Source organism: Lipotes vexillifer, unplaced genomic scaffold, assembly GCF_000442215.2.
Source record: "Lipotes vexillifer unplaced genomic scaffold, Lipotes_vexillifer_v1.1 scaffold1066, whole genome shotgun sequence".
Classification (NCBI taxonomy): domain Eukaryota; kingdom Metazoa; phylum Chordata; class Mammalia; order Artiodactyla; family Lipotidae; genus Lipotes; species Lipotes vexillifer.
Window position 1 is genome coordinate 1,665,294 of NW_006771394.1, and position 5,606 is coordinate 1,670,899.

The following is a 5,606-nucleotide window of genomic DNA, read 5'->3' on the forward strand; positions in this document are numbered from 1 at the left end:
AAAAAAAAAAAAAAAAAAAAGAATAGGTCTTTTCTTCCACTATCAGGAGAGTCCCGAGTGTCAGTCCTATCCATGGGCCACTAGTGCTAAAAGGCTGGAACCCATTCTGTCTCTGAGCATGACAGGTCCTTGCTCTCCCTGGGGAGAGGCAAGGAGCTTTCATCCAGGAGTCTCCTGTGAAGGAGCACCATGACGGCCATTTCTGATCCCTTCATCCAGCTGTTGTGAAAAGAGGCAAAGGAGGCCACAGAGCAAGAAAATGCTGAGTCTGGAAGACAAGAGAACGGACAGTTCTGCCCTCATTTGTGCTAGTCGTTAATGTACCACTTTTGAACTCCATGATGCTACTTATTTCCCTTCATTGTGTAGGTGTAGTTGCGTCTAGAATGAATTCTAAACCAAAGTCTCTTACGAAGCTTTAGTTTTCAGGTTGCCTATGAGGTATTTAGTCACACCAATTATGTAACAGAGCTGTCATAGACAATGTGGCTTTGCAAGGGTCCACCTTCTTGTTTATTGGCAACCAGGGAATGAATGCTCTCAAACTGACGCAAGGAGCCTGGACTGTCCTCATTTTATAGAAGCCACGTAAATTGCCTCAGGACTCTACGAGAGCTGCCCAAGACCCTCATGGCTATGAGATTTCTATCTGTGGGTCATGAACCTGTTTACCATGAAAGATTCTATATTCCAGCCAAGAGACACTCAATCCTGGTGTAAGTTTTGTTCTCTCAAGACATTATAAAGGAGGCAAAATGATAGAAAGAAAAGATACCAGGGTGGGAATCCAGTTCTGCCTCAGACTAGCTGGGGGACTGGAGGCAAGTCCTGGAAGGCCTCAGCTTCCCTGTCTACAAGTGTTACATTGGACTGGATGGTCTGGAAGTCCTGTCACAGCCTGAGATTTTGTATGACTGTTAAAATATCTGAATGTCTGAGGTCCTTAAAATATAGGTATGCCCCTCCCCCCCAATTTAGACTAGATTTGCTGAGTATGGTGTTCCCCTAGTCCCCAATAACACATTGCCTCCTGATCTGCCCTGGCTCCCCAGGGAGGAATGAACGAAAGGGTCTGTGACATAAAAAAGTATAAATGTAGTGACAGCTGACCTTTAGTAGAAATGAGTCTTGCCTTTACACAGCTTTGTATAACAACTAGGAATGGCTATGCTTTTTCCTCTCCCCACCCCAAGCCTACTCTTTTAAGCATGCAGGAGGTATCCCCACCTCCTGTTTCTCCTTATTCCACCAGGGGACCCTGAGGAAGGAACAAAGGAGTCTTACACAGAGGAGGTCTCAAGTACCAAACGGCAGCCACGTGACGATGGCAGGTAGGTCTGACACTAAAAAGAGGTTGTGTCCAGCAGAATCCAATTCCATAGGAGTCCCAGCTCCAAGGCTAGGGGGCAGCAGGCGCGGAGGACAAGCTCCCTGCTGAGAATCGGTCTGCAGGACCCACCGGAGGATGCCGTGGCTGCGCAGCGCCGGAGCGCGTTGTCGTAGATGGTGTTCACACTGGTGCAGACGGGCTGCTGCTGCAGCTCCGTCACCCGACAAGCAACGAGCCCGCCAGCCACACGCAACAGGAACGGCAGCAGCAGCCCCAGCACAGCCCCGGATCCGGTGTGGTTCCCGGGTGGTGGCTTCCGGTGCCGAGAGCCGGACTCAGATTTCGGGGCCCGATCTGTTTCCTTCTTAGGTTCCTTCTGCTCCCGCTTGGCTGCTCTGAGGGCGTCCTACTCCTTTCTCCGGCGCTCCTTCTCTTCCGCCTTCTCCCGCTTCCGCAGTTCCGCTCTGGAGCCTCCTTAGCTCACTGCTTGGCCTCCCACGTCTTCTCGGCCTCTCGGTCTATTTCCAGCTGCCGCTGCCTCTCGCGCTCCTGATCGAGCTGCACAGCCTTCGCTTGCTCTAACACCATGTTGGCGCACTGCTTACGCTGCTTCTCGTCCAAGCAAGACAGGATCCAGGGGGTTATCCTTCAGGCCCAGCCACTTCAGACTCCTGAGCTGAGCAAAGCTGACAGGCAGGGTGACCAGTCTGCTGTTGGGGAGGTCCAGGTGCTGGAGGTTGACCAGGAGTCCGAAACCCGCTGGCAGCTGCCACAGTTTGTTCTTACTCAGGCCCAGCTTCACCAGGTGTGTGAGGCCACGGAAATCCGATGGAAGGGTCGTCAGTTTATTGCAGGACACATCCAGTATGGTGGCCTTTGCGGGGAGTGGGGGGCAGCCAACTCCTTGACCGGGACCTCATTCAGGTCGCTGAGGCTCAGGGCCAGCTTGTTGCTGTCCAGCTAGCTCATCGCGGAGGTTCCCGCCCTGGCTACCGGCCTTGGTCATGGTGACACCAGCTGAACGGGGCTCCGACAGGCAAGAGAAGGGGTGAGAAGCCGCTCGGTGGCTTGGCGGACTCGCACCCAACCGACAATGCTTGCATCCCCTGCCACCTATCCGCGCCCCCGGTTGGCACTCAGAGCCCCACGCCCCGTTCCCACCGGTGCAGCCACAGCCACGATGATGAAGTAACTCATCCCACCAACTAAAATGTTCAGTCACCATGTGCACCTAGGTTTTTCTTTTTGTTAAGTTTTTTGAGATGTAATTCACACACCATACAAGTCACTCATTTACAGCCACTATGGAGAACAGTATGGAAGTTCCTTAAAAAACTAAAAATAGAACTACCATACGACCCAGCAATCCCACTGCTGGGCATATACCCTGAGAAAACAATAATTCAAAAAGAGTCATGTACCACAATGTTCATGGCAGCTCTATTTACAATAGCCCGGAGATGGAAACAACCTAAGTGTCCATCAACAGATGAATGGATAAAGAAGATGTGGCACATATATACAATGGAATATTACTCAACCATATAAAGGAACGGAACTGGGTCACCTGTAGAGACATGGATGAACCTAGAGATTGTCATACAGAGTGAAGTAAGTCAGAAAGAGAAAAACAAATATCGTATATTAACGCATATATGTGGAATCTGAAAAAACTGGTATGGATAATCCTTTTACAAAGCAGAAATAGAGACATGGATGTAGAGAACAAACGTATGGATACCATGGGGGAAGGGGGTAATGGGATGAACTGGGAGATTAGGATTGACATGTACACACTATTGATACTATGTAAAAAATAGCTAACTAATGAGAACCTACTGTATAGCACAGGGAACTCTACTCAATACTCCGTAATGACCTATATGGGAATAGAATCTAAAGAAAGAGTGGATATATGTATACGTATAGCTGATTCACTTTGCTGTACAGTACAAACTAACACAACATTATAGAGCAACTATACTCCAATTTACAAAAAAGTGTATGATTCTGTGGCTTTTGGTATATTTACAGTTGTGCAATCATCACCACAATCAGTTTTAGAATATTTTTACCACCCCGGAAAGAAACCCTGTACCCCTTGGCTGCCAGCTCCCAATTCCTCCGTCCCTCCAGCTCTAGGAAGCCATTAATCTGCTCTCTGTCTCCATATATTTGTCTGTTTTGAACATTTCATATAATGGAAGCATACAGTATGTGGCATTTGTGACTATTTCCTTCAATCAGTGTAAGACTTTTAAGGGTCATTCATGTTGTAGCATATATCAATACCTCATTTATTTTCATGGCAGAATAACATTTTATTGTACAGATATGTCCCATTCTGTCTATCCATTCATCAGTTAGTGGACACTGATTGGTCTGTTTCCACCTTTTGGCTGCTATGAAGAATGCTACTATGAATGTTCATGTACAAGATTTTGTGTAGACATATGGTTTCATTTCTCTTCGTTCTATACCCAGAAGTGAAAATGCTGGATTCTATGGTAACTCTATGGTTAAGCTTTTGAAAACTGCCAGACAATTTTCTAAAGTGGCTGAATCATTTTTCATTCCCACCAGCAGTGTAGGAGAGTTCCAATTTCTCCACTTCCTCACCTACACTTGTTATTATCTGACCTTTTGATGATAGCCATCCTCGTAGGTATGAAACAGTATCTCATTTTGGTTTCTATTTGCATTTCCCTGATGGCTAATCCTAAGCTTTCTTTGAAGTGCATCTTAAAATATTTGTTACAGTTATTCAATTCAGTGTTAAAATCCTTGCTCTTAAAGCAATTCAAAAATCAATGAGAAAAAGGAGTGAATGTTAAGCTGATAAGAATGTGTGTGCATATACATATGCACATGTGTGTACATCTTGCATGCATACATTTATTTACATGTAAACATGTATGTCTCAGAACTATGAAAGTGTGGGCTCTCAAGTTAAATTGCTTGAGGTCAAATCCAGGCACTGCTACATAGTACCTGAATGACCTGGAGTAAGTTGATTAATTGCTCTAAGTTCATTTTTCCTATCTATAAGTAGGGGCAATAAAAACAGCAGACATAATTTGCTTAGCATAGCGCTTCTAGATAGTTGATTTATAAATATTAGCTCAATATTTCTGTATTCATTGACTCTTTTACAATTAGGAGGCGTTTCATGTACTGCGCAATTTTTAAAAATCAATGAGGTTTACATTTTATCTTTGCACATACTTGTTTCTAAATATTTCTAGCCCATACTTTGGTTTAGCCTTTAACAGATTCCCTGTCGTGGATCAGTCCTCCGCCTTACCTAATTTCTCACCCTCCCCTTCAAAATACAATGATAAATTCCCCATACAAAAAGAAAAGAATAAGAAATATCTTTATTGCAAAATAGCACCATCAGTTCTCATAGTAAAATGCATCCCATGTTGATACAGTTCTAAGAGAGGTCCCAAGGCAACCAAAAGAGCAAGAGGAAGCCCTCAGGGCCGGTGAAAGCATGTGCCCTTGAAGGGCAATAGAACCCTCCTTCCTTTCTCCTCCAAAGCCTCATGATTTAGTCCTTATACTCCCCACTCGTCAAACCAGGGGAGCAGTGGAAATAAGCAGCACAAATGACCAAATAATGCCCCTTATTTCCATGTCGAAGCAGGTGCATTTTTCTCAGGATAAGTGGTGCGATGACACTGATCCACTCTGACAGGCCAGCTGATCTAAAATTACCCAGCACACAGCCCCTGGCTGGGGAAGCTTCTCCCAAGAGCTTATTCTGAAACCCTTCAATCCCCCAGGTGCTAATTAAAATTTACTGGATAATATTTGCAGAGCTCAATGGCCCTGGTTACAGCAATTATCAGTTACTAAATGTTAGTGCCCGGGGTGTCACCTGATGATTGGCTTTTTTATTCAAGAGGATTGTCCCTCTTACCCCACCCGCGATTCTTTCCCTCCACTTCTTCAAGAATCCAAATGTGCTAAATGTTTCCAATGGCTTGAGAGGAGGAAAAAAAATCATCATCCTACACTTAAAATAATTCTTTTTTCCTTGGACCACTAGGCACTGTGGGATCAGGGTTTTAAACACAAGGATCCCGCTCTGGAAGTGAGGGGCTAAGCTGGAAGTTCACCTCTGAGCCACCATCAAGGTGTACTCCTGGCTCATCCATTTGCCTCGGTGATTGCATCAGCAGGTAGACCAAAGGCCCTGAGCAAGGCCCGCTAATCTTATCAGGTTATTGCAAATGACTGCTCTTGAAATGGGAGACAGTTTGTCTAAACA

The 5,606-nt window shown here is 45.5% G+C and overlaps 1 pseudogene; it reads right to left on the bottom strand.

The window, feature by feature from the left end:
- Positions 1 to 1,296: 1,296 nt before the first annotated feature.
- Positions 1,297 to 2,336, bottom strand: LOC103088936 (leucine-rich repeat-containing protein 59 pseudogene; annotated as a pseudogene).
- Positions 2,337 to 5,606: the final 3,270 nt, after the last annotated feature.